Source organism: Pseudochaenichthys georgianus, unplaced genomic scaffold (genome assembly GCF_902827115.2).
Source record: "Pseudochaenichthys georgianus unplaced genomic scaffold, fPseGeo1.2 scaffold_480_arrow_ctg1, whole genome shotgun sequence".
NCBI classification, from domain to species: domain Eukaryota; kingdom Metazoa; phylum Chordata; class Actinopteri; order Perciformes; family Channichthyidae; genus Pseudochaenichthys; species Pseudochaenichthys georgianus.
In genome coordinates, this window is record NW_027263044.1 from 194,332 (window position 1) to 208,325 (window position 13,994).

The window sequence follows — 13,994 nt, forward strand, 5'->3', positions numbered from 1 at the left end:
TCAGATCTTGTACTTGAGAAAAAGTACTTGGGTATTGTACTTGAGTAAAAGTAGAAGTACTCAGATCTTGTACTTGAGGAAAAGTAGAAGTACTCAGATCTTGTACTTGAGGAAAAGTAGAAGTATTCAGATCTTGTACTTGAGTAAAAGTACTCGGGTATTGTACTTGAGTAAAAGTAGAAGTACTCAGATCTTGTACTTGAGGAAAAGTAGAAGTATTCAGATCTTGTACTTGAGGAAAAGTACTCGGGTAATGTACTTGAGGAAAAGTAGAAGTATTCAGATCTTGTACTTGGGTAAAAGTACTCAGGTATTGTACTTGAGTAAAAGTAGAAGTACTCAGATCTTGTACTTGAGGAAAAGTAGAAGTACTCAGATCTTGTACTTGAGGAAAAGTAGAAGTATTCAGATCTTGTACTTGAGTAAAAGTACTCGGGTATTGTACTTGAGTAAAAGTAGAAGTACTCAGATCTTGTACTTGAGGAAAAGTAGAAGTATTCAGATCTTGTACTTGAGGAAAAGTACTCGGGTAATGTACTTGAGGAAAAGTAGAAGTATTCAGATCTTGTACTTGGGTAAAAGTACTCAGGTATTGTACTTGAGTAAAAGTAGAAGTACTCAGATCTTGTACTTGAGGAAAAGTAGAAGTATTCAGATCTTGTACTTGAGGAAAAGTACTCGGGTATTGTACTTGAGTAAAAGTAGAAGTACTCAGTTCTTGTACTTGAGGAAAAGTACTTGAGTAAAAGTAGAAGTATTCAGATCTTGTACTTGAGTAAAAGTAGAAGTATTCAGATCTTGTACTTGGGTAAAAGTAGAAGTACTCAGATGTGGTACTTGATTAGATGTTAGTTTTAATGTTGGCTCCTTGTATTTTAAGGAATTGAAAAATCCTTACATTTGAACAAAAAAAATGCTATGAAGTAACTCGGAGTAAATTGAACAATTGAATGATAGAATAAAGAATTTGTAAGAAATGACAGAAACATTTCCTCCTCAGTCTGCAGGTTCAAGGCTTTGAATATACAGTCTGTGGTTCAGCAGGAAATCTGAGGTCACAGAGCAACACAATAACACACACAATAGTGCAAGAAAATAAAATAGAAATTGTGCAGAATAGTCAATCAGAAACAGGTAGGTTTACACATACGAAGAATTGGACTTGGTGTCGTGGTGCATAAAAACAAGAAATAAAAACAGGTACAGTAGAGAACTAGAAAATATTAAAAAATAAATTGCAATGAAATAAGAAGGAATACAAATCGGCAGTAATACAAAATATTGTGTGCATTGGTGTAATGCATATAGAAGTCATTTGAATGTTGATATATAAGTTACAAATGAATGTTATGCGCAGGCGCACCAGTAGCTATAGCCCTAAGGATAAAGGAAAGTTTGCTTTAAATGTGTCTTACATAAGTGAGTAGAAGCTGCTCTCGGTCCCAGTCCCCTCCTGCTGGACAGACACACTGCCCTCCTCCTCCTCCCTGTCGGAGCGCATCACCTCAGCGGGCACACAGACATCAGTAATGCGCAGATGAAGCGTTATTCCCGGATGCCTGGTGCCCTGCTGTCGCTTTAAGAAGAAGCGGCGGTGCAGCAGCCGCATCGCTGCAGGATGGAGCCTCCTGCACCGGACAGACACTGGCCACTTCCACCTGCCCCAAAGGTAACATTTCATATATTCCTGGTCAGATAAAATGTGTGTGTGCATGATCAATATCCTTAATAACCTTATTGAGGACGCGCAGCTTCAGTCAGCTGTTTCTATCTGGTGTTGTGTTCCATGTAAAGTCTTCAAGTGTGTTTATTATGATTATTTTGTATTCTTTTATTTATTAAATATCATTGCTGTGCAGGCGACACGTGAGATAGATAAACCCTGTTATCTAACAGCTGGACGAGGCTCTCTGAAGGACATTTACTGAAACACAGTGAGCAGCTAAGTAGTTTTGTTATCCGCCCACACATCAACACTGATACTCACATTACGTAAGGTGATTGCGTATTTCTCACCAATAACGTGATGCACTTGTTGCGCAGACAGCAGAGGCGAGACTTCCGGTGTCCTAGAATCAGAAAAGAGGAGGGAAAATACATAATAAGCATCGGGTTTTTCTGCAGACATTAGGAGGTGTGAATCAGCTATCTGCAGATAGAGCTGCATGGAGACTTTACACAAAGGTGAGAACATGTTGTCCTCCTTCCATTTCTGCTGCAACATTGAAGTAAAATAGTCTAAAACTGGTGGTGACAGATTCGATTAATGTTTACTTTGCAGTGTACCACTTAAAATGTACTAGTGGATGACTGACAGGCTGTTATCAGTGTGTACACTTGAACAACACAGCTATCACAGCAACAACATGTAAACAAATACATCTTTTCAATACTTTATTAAACCACAAAGGCCATTTGATTTAAGACCAGTCAGACTTTTAAAGGCAAGGAGGGTGTTTAAAGGTCCCGTGTCATGGCCATTTCCACTGACCATTGTTGAGGTCTACTAGAATAGATTTTGTTCAATGTTCCAAACTCACATTGGTTTCTCAAACAGCATCTCTGTAAAGTATGTGTATAATTCACTCGGTCCTAAACGGCTTGTTGGAGCCCCTCCTCCCTGTGAGCCCAGTGGCCGCCTGCGAGACACTGGCATTATAGATGTTCGCCTAGGGCGCCAGATCTGTGGAGGCGCTGCGCTGACAGCTCTGGGAGAAAAAAAAAATGTTTTGACCGTTGGTGCTCATCCTAATTTTCGGCCTTGATGTAACAACATTCATAATTAAGTAAATGTCACACCCTTTTCATCCCGGTTGCACTTTTCATTTGCCCTGTACGATGGGCGCTGCAAGTGATGAAAATGGGGGATGTTGGCTTATCTGGCACCCGCAGCTCCCAGCCAAAGTGCGCGTGAGCGAGGGAGAAAGGGAGGGCGCGCTGGAACCGGCGCTGTTGTTATTAGCATCTGGTGCTAGCTGCTCTAACGGAAGAAGAAGATGTTTCTACAATGATGTGGAGGAGAGTCCTCTCCAGTCAGACTGAGAGGCTGATAACTTCAGCTCAGTGAGGTAAAGGACTCTGAGTGTTTAGATAGTTCACTTTAGTCCAAGTTATCGCAGTGGGTCTCAAACGTTTTGATCACAATTTATGTAAACACATATTTCCAAGGCACTCTTTTATAATGATTGGGATAAAACAGGTTTGAAATAATTCCAATGTATACTATAGGACAGTAAACCAGACATATCGTTTTAAACTGGAGAGAAAAACATATGCATAAATAAAATAGTAAAATAAGATATGAATGAACAACAAAAATAAAATGCGTTACATGTAGGCTATTTGTTATTTAATTATTAAAATGTAAACCGATCTTTTTCATATGGGTGTTTAGAGTTGTACCCCCTAGATCTAGTCTCTAGTAATTATGCGTGTGCACCAGATTGAAGCATTTTACTTCAAAATGTTCAAACATTTCTTCCCGGTATGCCTGAGAGGCAGATATGCTTGTTTTTCTCAACAAGAACTGTTTTTAAAAGTTGGACTGTTGCACTGTTGTAGCTTCAGGGGTTCTCAGGTTACAGTTACATGGCAGTGAATATAAACAGACTGATTAATGTGAATATTACTGTAAACTAACCTGTGTAAAAGTTTCTAGAATAAATGTAATTTTTTTGGTGGAAGAAGCATGTATCATTTTTTTACCCTGCCCCTCAAAGAACCGGAATCGAGAACCGTTAAGAACCGGAATCGAAAAGTAGAATCGGAATCGGAATCGTGGAAATTCAAACGATACCCAACCCTACTCATAACACACAAAGGGACGGGTAATAACCGGAAAAGCTTGACATGGGCCCTTTAAGACAGATGTTGGGCTGATGTTGAAGATAAATAAATACATACAAGTGAGAATAAAATAATGTGAAGATAGGATGCCAAACTTTGGGAACATGTTTTGCCCCCTTTTGGAGTTTAACAGAATAACATGGTTCACATTTAATACGAAAATGGCATTAATGTAATAGATTCAATGTAAAGTATACACAAACCTGAAATGATGTATTTATTTCATGCAGGTACTCCCAGAAGACTAAATTATATTAAATCCACTTTTTAAACAATAATGCTTCCTTTCTGACTGTTTGCATGCAGGATATCTGACTAGCAGCCACCAGGGGTCAGACCATCTTAGTTTATTCACTGTGTGTGTGTGTGTGTGTGTGTGTGTGTGTGTGTGTGTGTGTGTGTGTGTGGTGTGTGTGTGTGTGTGTGTGTGTGTGTGTGTGTGTGTGTGTGTGTGTGTGTGTGTGTGTGTGTGTGTGTGTGTGTGTGTGTGTGTGTGTGTGTGTGTGTGTGTGTGTGTGTGTGTGTGTGATGTTCTCACACAGACCACAAGTTAAACACTATTTCAGAGATTTATGATGTGGATCAGTTTTTCTCACAAGGGGTGTGTGAGCACTTTGGAGTAATGCTGATTCATGATTTTTTTTTATTGCAATCGGGAGGCTTTGCTCATGTTGGATGACACAAATCAAAAAATGCATTCGTGGTTGAAATACAGCTGAGACACCGAAACAAAATAAGCTGGTTGATGTTCCCAGGGAAAGGGAAGTTCGGGGCCCTCTGCTGGAACGGCTTCCTTCCAGACCTGACTCTGGATCAAAAGCCGCTTTCACACCAAGTACTTTGCCGTACTTAGTTCCCAGCACTTAGTTCCCCCATGGAACTAAGAGCCGATCGCGTTCACACCGGAATAAGTTCCCTGAGGGAAGGTTACGCAAATGAAGCCGCTGACGTCACTTCTTCTTCTTCTGCTTTGGGTTTACTGGCAGGCCGCAAACCACTTCACGGCGTATACTGCCACCCGAAGTCCCCAGAGTAAATCGCCAGAACGCCGACACCTCCTCATCTCCACCGCTCCCATGTTTTTGTTTGTGTTGCCATAAGTTATTCTCTCTCCGTTGGTGCGCGGGGCTAATGCTAATAATGCTAATGCCAGCAAATAGTTTTACGGGGCGTGGTTTGCAATTCGCCCGGCCAATCAGAAATTGGAACTTTTTTCTCCCCAGGAAAGTACCTGACTGAAAAGGGGGGTGAAAGTTCTCTGAACTAAGTTCTCTTTTTGGTGTGAATGTAAAATCCCAGGAACTATCGGAACCAAACGGGGAAAGCACTCCGGTGTGAACGCGCCTACCGATAACAGATGGAACTCATCAAAGAGATGCCGTTCAATCCACTGCTGCCTCTGTGTTACTGTTACCTTGACTTTAGCGACGATCCAAACATTTGGAATGGAGCAATATCGTTTTCTGACCTTTGAAATATGCGTTTGTACTGATACCTTGTGTTTAAGTAAAGAGTCAACCAAACTTACCTGACGCGTATTTTAGTTGGAGGCAAGCTACTTGTGGATATATACATTTTTGGATTAGATGGAACTACAATGTCATTTGTTCCAGTACCAAGGACTGTAGATTCGGAAACACTGATTTAGATTACTGTCATCTGATCTCGAACATGTTGTGTATCCTCTGTTCAGCTGTGAGGGCTAGCGTCTGCGGAGACCTCTGAAGCTCCAACATGTCTCTCCCCCCGAGCAGGAAGCCGTCCTCAGGTCAGCGCAGGTAGGATGCTCTCACTCCTCCAGACACATGCAACACATCTGACGGGGTCTGCTGAGAATATCCTGTTTCAGGCCTCTTATTGTTTCCAAAGAACATACGGACCTCTGCAACACCTGTACTTTCTACTTCTTACATGTTGAACCCAAATACCTGTACTTCCTACTTCTTACATGTTGAACCCAAATACATGTACTTTCTACTTCGTACATGTTGAACTCAAATACCTGTACTTTCTACTTCTCACATGTTGAACTCAAATACCTGTACTTTCTACTTCTTACATGTTGAACCCAAATACATGTACTTTCTACTTCTTACATGTTGAACTCAAATACCTGTACTTTCTACTTCGTACATGTTGAACTCAAATACCTGTACTTTCTACTTCTTACATGTTGAACTCAAATACCTGTACTTTCTACTTCTCACATGTTGAACTCAAATACCTGTACTTTCTACTTCTTACATGTTGAACTCAAATACCTGTACTTTCTACTTCTTACATGTTGAACTCAAATACCTGTACTTTCTACTTCTCACATATTGAACTCAAATACCTGTACTTTCTACTTCTTACATGTTGAACTCAAATACCTGTACTTTCTACTTCTCACATGTTGAACTCAAATACCTGTACTTTCTACTTCGTACATGTTGAACTCAAATACCTGTACTTTCTACTTCTTACATGTTGAACTCAAATACCTGTACTTTCTACTTCTCACATGTTGAACTCAAATACCTGTACTTTCTACTTATCTCATGTTGAACTCAAATACCTGTACTTTCTACTTCTCACATATTGAACTCAAATACCTGTACTTTCTACTTCTTACATGTTGAACTCAAATACCTGTACTTTCTACTTCTCACATGTTGAACTCAAATACCTGTACTTTCTACTTCGTACATGTTGAACTCAAATACCTGTACTTTCTACTTCTTACATGTTGAACTCAAATACCTGTACTTTCTACTTCTCACATGTTGAACTCAAATACCTGTACTTTCTACTTCGTACATGTTGAACTCAAATACCTGTACTTTCTACTTCTCTCATGTTGAACTCAAATACCTGTACTTTCTACTTCTCACATATTGAACTCAAATACCTGTACTTTCTACTTCTTACATGTTGAACTCAAATACCTGTACTTTCTACTTCGTACATGTTGAACTCAAATACCTGTACTTTCTACTTCTCTCATGTTGAACTCAAATACCTGTACTTTCTACTTCTCACATATTGAACTCAAATACCTGTACTTTCTACTTCTTACATGTTGAACTCAAATACCTGTACTTTCTACTTCTCACATGTTGAACTCAAATACCTGTACTTTCTACTTCTTACATGTTGAACCCAAATACCTGTACTTTCTACTTCTTACATGTTGAACCCAAATACCTGTACTTTCTACTTCTTACATGTTGAACTCAAATACCTGTACTTTCTACTTCTTACATGTTGAACTCAAATACCTGTACTTTCTACTTCTCACATGTTGAACTCAAATACCTGTACTTTCTACTTCGTACATGTTGAACTCAAATACCTGTACTTTCTACTTCTTACATGTTGAACTCAGATACCTGTACTTTCTACTTCTCACATGTTGAACTCAAATACCTGTACTTTCTACTTCTCACATATTGAACTCAAATACATGTACTTTCTACTTCTTACATGTTGAACTCAAATACCTGTACTTTCTACTTCTCACATATTGAACTCAAATACCTGTACTTTCTACTTCTCACATATTGAACTCAAATACCTGTACTTTCTACTTCGTACATGTTGAACTCAAATACCTGTACTTTCTACTTCTTACATGTTGAACTCAAATACCTGTACTTTCTACTTCTTACATGTTGAACTCAAATACCTGTACTTTCTACTTCTCTCATGTTGAACTCAAATACCTGTACTTTCTACTTCTCACATATTGAACTCAAATACCTGTACTTTCTACTTCTTACATGTTGAACTCAAATACCTGTACTTTCTACTTCTCACATGTTGAACTCAAATACCTGTACTTTCTACTTCGTACATGTTGAACTCAAATACCTGTACTTTCTACTTCTCTCATGTTGAACTCAAATACCTGTACTTTCTACTTCTCACATATTGAACTCAAATACCTGTACTTTCTACTTCTCACATGTTGAACTCAAATACCTGTACTTTCTACTTCGTACATGTTGAACTCAAATACCTGTACTTTCTACTTCTCACATGTTGAACTCAAATACCTGTACTTTCTACTTCGTACATGTTGAACTCAAATACCTGTACTTTCTACTTCTCTCATGTTGAACTCAAATACCTGTACTTTCTACTTCTCACATATTGAACTCAAATACCTGTACTTTCTACTTCTTACATGTTGAACTCAAATACCTGTACTTTCTACTTCTCACATGTTGAACTCAAATACCTGTACTTTCTACTTCGTACATGTTGAACTCAAATACCTGTACTTTCTACTTCTCACATGTTGAACTCAAATACCTGTACTTTCTACTTCTTACATGTTGAACTCAAATACCTGTACTTTCTACTTCTTACATGTTGAACTCAAATACCTGTACTTTCTACTTCTCACATGTTGAACTCAAATACCTGTACTTTCTACTTCGTACATGTTGAACTCAAATACCTGTACTTTCTACTTCTCTCATGTTGAACTCAAATACCTGTACTTTCTACTTCTCACATATTGAACTCAAATACCTGTACTTTCTACTTCTTACATGTTGAACTCAAATACCTGTACTTTCTACTTCTCACATGTTGAACTCAAATACCTGTACTTTCTACTTCGTACATGTTGAACTCAAATACCTGTACTTTCTACTTCTCACATGTTGAACTCAAATACCTGTACTTTCTACTTCTTACATGTTGAACTCAAATACCTGTACTTTCTACTTCTCACATGTTGAACTCAAATACCTGTACTTTCTACTTCTTACATGTTGAACTCAAATACCTGTACTTTCTACTTCTTACATGTTGAACTCAAATACCTGTACTTTCTACTTCTCTCATGTTGAACTCAAATACCTGTACTTTCTACTTCTTACATGTTGAACTCAAATACCTGAACTTTCTACTTCTTACATGTTGAACTCAAATACCTGTACTTTCTACTTCTTACATGTTGAACTCAAATACCTGTACTTTCTACTTCTTACATGTTGAACTCAAATACCTGTACTTTCTACTTTTACATGTTGAACTCAAATACCTGTACTTTCTACTTTTACATGTTGAACTCAAATACCTGTACTTTCTACTTCTCACATGTTGAACTCAAATACCTGTACTTTCTACTTCTTACATGTTGAACTCAAATACCTGTACTTTCTACTTCTTACATGTTGAACTCAAATACCTGTACTTTCTACTTCTCTCATGTTGAACTCAAATACCTGTACTTTCTACTTCTCACATGTTGAACTCAAATACCTGAACTTTCTACTTCTTACATGTTGAACTCAAATACCTGTACTTTCTATTTTACATGTTGAACTCAAATACCTGTACTTTCTACTTTTACATGTTGAACTCAAATACCTGTACTTTCTACTTCTCACATGTTGAACTCAAATACCTGTACTTTCTACTTCTTACATGTTGAACTCAAATACCTGTACTTTCTACTTCTCACATGTTGAACTCAAATACCTGAACTTTCTACTTCTTACATGTTGAACTCAAATACCTGTACTTTCTACTTCTCACATATTGAACTCAAATACCTGTACTTTCTACTTCTTACATGTTGAACTCAAATACCTGTACTTTCTACTTCTTACATGTTGAACCCAAATACCTGTACTTTCTACTTCTTACATGTTGAACCCAAATACCTGTACTTTCTACTTCTTACATGTTGAACCCAAATACCTGTACTTTCTACTTCTTACATGTTGAACTCAAATACCTGTACTTTCTACTTCTTACACGTTGAACTCAAATACCTGTACTTTCTACTTCTTACATGTTGAACTCAAATACCTGTACTTTCTACTTCTTACACGTTGAACTCAAATACCTGTACTTTCTACTTCTTACATGTTGAACTCAAATACCTGTACTTTCTACTTCCTACATGTTGAACTCAAATACCTGTACTTTCTACTTCTTACATGTTGAACACAAATACCTGAACTTTCTACTTCTTACATGTTGAACACAAATACCTGTACTTTCTACTTCTTACATGTTGAACACAAATACCTGTACTTTCTACTTCTTACACGTTGAACTCAAATACCTGTACTTTCTACTTCTTACATGTTGAACTCAAATACCTGTACTTTCTACTTCTTACATGTTGAACACAAATACCTGTACTTTCTACTTCTTACACGTTGAACTCAAATACCTGTACTTTCTACTTCTTACACGTTGAACTCAAATACCTGTACTTTCTACTTCTTACACGTTGAACTCAAATACCTGTACTTTCTACTTCTTACATGTTGAACTCAAATACCTGTACTTTCTACTTCCTACATGTTGAACTCAAATACCTGTACTTTCTACTTCTTACATGTTGAACACAAATACCTGAACTTTCTACTTCTTACATGTTGAACACAAATACCTGTACTTTCTACTTCTTACACGTTGAACTCAAATACCTGTACTTTCTACTTCTCACATGTTGAACACAAATACCTGTACTTTCTACTTCTCACACGTTGAACTCAAATACCTGTACTTTCTACTTCTTACACGTTGAACTCAAATACCTGTACTTTCTACTTCTTACATGCAGGCGCTCAGTGGGGACTGTGAACGGCAGATTCTCCCTCAGCGAGACGTCGATTACACACCCGGGGAAGATCAGGGGGGATGGCAGCCCCGCAGCCCGGACCCTCCCCAACACCCCCAGGTCCCATGTTCACCAGAAACACCTGGATATTTGTCATAATGACTTTCTGTTAGGATTCTGCATCATTTGAATCTCAGAACCCAAAAACGACTTTTTTATTTTAAATGCTCACGTGACCCCTCTTCCATACTCCTGACATGAAGAACATGTTTTTATATATATTTGTTTTAATTTAAACAATTAGGATGTAAGAATGATATCACTTCCTGTCACTATAATTGTCTCAATCTCAATTACTTGTTTAGTTTCTACATGTACAGCACATTGGACGGGATACTTTACACATGAAAAACACATCTGGTAATTAAAATACTTGTTTTTTTCCTCTGTGTGTGTGTGTGTGTGTGTGTGTGTGTGTGTGTGTGTGTGTGTGTGTGTGTGTGTGTGTGTGTGTGTGTGTGTGTGTGTGTGTGTGTGTGTGTGTGTGTGTGTGTGTGTGTGTGTGTGTGTGTGTGTGTGTCCAGGCGTCAGGTGAAGCTCAGCTGCAGTGAGAACCACGGCATCAGAGCGCCACCCCCGGAGCAGTACCTCACCCCCATGCAGCAGAAGGAGCTCTGCATCCGACACCTGAGGGCCCGCCTGAGGGACAACGTGGAGAGACTGCAGCACAGGTGAGGCTCCAATGGAGTGTTTGGTTTAAACTCGGATATTTCCTCACCCTCTCGCCCTGCTAACTCTCTTCTTCTTCTTTTCCTCAGAGACAGCGAGATCTCGGGGCTCCGGGCCCAGCTGCTCCGGATGCAGGAGGATTGGATCCATGAGGAGGTTCAGAGGCTGGAGGCTCATCTGGAGCTGCAGGAGGCCAGGAGAGAGATCAGTGTCCTGCAGGACGAGGTGAGGGCCAGCAGCCAGGAGCCCCACCAGCAACACCAGGAGCCCCACCAGCAACACCAGGAGCCCCACCAGCACCAGGATCCCCACCAGCACCAGGAGCCCCACCAGCACCAGGAGCCCCATCTACACCAGGATCCCCATCACCAACACCAGGAACCCCACCATCACCAGGAGACCCATCACCGACATCACCTACACCAGGAGCCCCATCATCAGCACCAGAAGCACCAGGAGCCCCATCACCAACACCAGGAGCCCCATCTACACCAGGAGCCCCACCAGCACCAGGAGCCCCATCAACAATATCACCTACCCCAAGATCCCCATCACCAACACCAGGATCCCCACCTACACCAGGAGCCCCATCACCTACACCAGGAGCCCCACCAACACCAGGATCCCCACCTACACCAGGAGACCCATCACCAACATCACCTACACCAGGAGCCCCACCAACACCAGGAGCCCCACCTACACCAGGAGCCCCATCACCAACATCACCAGCACCAGGAGCCCCATCTCCACCAACACCAGGAGCCCCACCATCACCAACACCAGGAGCCCCATTACCAACCCCAGCTGCACCCGGGGGCCCGATCAGGTGGACGCTCTCGTTCCTGCGGCTGCTCACCTGCTGGGACGCTGAGCCGTGGGGCCCCCCTGCAGCCTGAGGGCCTCCGGGGGCCCCGACAGACTCACCTGCTGCTACTGGAGGCGGCGATGCTGTCGGAGCCCAGGGGCCACAACAGCACCAGGGGCCCCTCATCCTCCCCCACCTCCTCCCCCTGCTCCTCCTCCTACGAGAGGCTGTTTCTGCCCGTCTCACACTCCTGCAGCTGCATCGCACACACACCTCACACACACCTGTACCTGCACCTGCCGCAGGAGGAGGCCCCGGGGCCCGCCTCCGACCCTCCCATCCCGACCCCTCCCCCCCCTGTGGAGAAGAAGGTGGAAGTGCGCTCTCAGGCCTGCAGCCCCACCATCAGCTGGCTGTGTGACGAGGCCCCCACCCCCCTCTCAGAGACACATTTTCAGTCACATTTACCCGGCGGGGCCCCTCCTCACATCGTGGAGTCGCCTGATAGACACGAGGAGGTGAAGGAGACCCTCACCTGTCAGCCCCCCCCCACAGCCCCCCTCCCTGAGAGACAGGACGCTGTGGAGATAGAGGATGATGAGGGGGGGGAGGAAGACGTGGCCCCCCCGCTGTGCCACTGGAGCCGATACTTCCTGGTGGATCTTCTGGCTCTGGCGATGCCGGTAGTCCCGACGGTGGCCTGGATGTGGGGGGGGGGCGCGGGGGGGGGTCCTGCCCGGGTATCACATGGGCTCCCTGTTGAGAGGCTGCTGCGCCGTGGCCCTCACCTCGCTGAGGAGGGAGGGGGGGGCAGGGGAGGGGGACCCCCCCAACCCTAACGGGGCCACGCTGATATGAGACTCTGAGAGACCTGAACCTCCTCTTGTGATGGAAGCTTCCTTTGTTCACCCCAATAAACCCTCATGTAATAAATGAACATCACGCTGTGTCGAAGCAGACTTTGAACTCCAGACTGAGCCCATACACGTATCAGGACAATGTTGACTGACGTAATAAATCAAGAGAGAAGTGGGAACATTTCCTCTTAGACTTCGATACGACAGTAGGGTTGCCCCCTGGTGGACATTACAGAGAATGCACTTTCTTTAACACATTACCACACTTCTTTCCATGTACAGTAGTTCGGTGTAAAGAAAATAGTCCCTACATGAAACTGGGTCATCATTTCTGCAAACACGCTTAAGTCGTGGTGCTTCGTCCACCATCCAATGGATCTACTTCCATTATACTGGAGAGAAAGCAGACATTGCTCCGCCTCATATCTCCAACACTCTGTCACTCACACCCAAACCCTCCAGGTGAGAGGATGTCTCTTGGATTTGGGGTGTACTGTCCCTTTAAGACTCTGCTGACTTCAATACACTTTGGATTTTTCCTCCAGTTGGATTTTTCCTCCTCTTCTAAGATTTCTAGATTTGACGTAATGCCCTTGTGATGTCGTGCTCATGCCTTAGAGAACAGAGGATTAGAGGTACCTCTCTTTACTGGACTCTGCATGAAACCCACTGTCCGCTCGGGGTCTACTGCTTGAATTAAATTAAATAAAAGCCAAGTTCTGGTCTTAGATTTACGCTTTGGGAGAAGATGTTCGGTTTATTTTATGGACATTAAGTGTTTTAAATTGCTCCTGTATTTTCTTCATCATGTTTTAAAAAATAGGTAAAAGATTTCAGAACAATTAAAAAGAAAATCGTTATTTATGAGAAAGGATTTTTAGAAAAGAAGCATGTGCATCTCAGGTTTGAAACGGACCGGTTGTTCAGATGTTTTACAATAAATGAAACTGTTCAGACTATTTATTGGATCCTGTTTGGACCGTTCCCCTCAGCACATTTTAAAGTGTGCCGCGTGCGCTGTGATTGGCTCGTGGGAGATGGGACGAGTCTGATTGGTTAAGCTTGGGGAGTGAGTGAGAGAGGATTTGTGAATGAAGGTGTTAGAGACAGTCTTCCTGATTAACTTGCGCTTAATTAAAACGGTTATTTTCTCTAAGATCAGTAAAAATAATTCATGCTTTATCGT

The 13,994-nt window shown here is 41.8% G+C and overlaps 1 pseudogene; it reads left to right on the plus strand.

Annotated features, from left to right (window-relative positions):
- Window positions 1–1,434: 1,434 nt before the first annotated feature.
- On the plus strand, window positions 1,435–13,769 carry LOC117442819 (syntaphilin-like; annotated as a pseudogene).
- The last annotated feature ends 225 nt before the right edge of the window (window positions 13,770–13,994 follow it).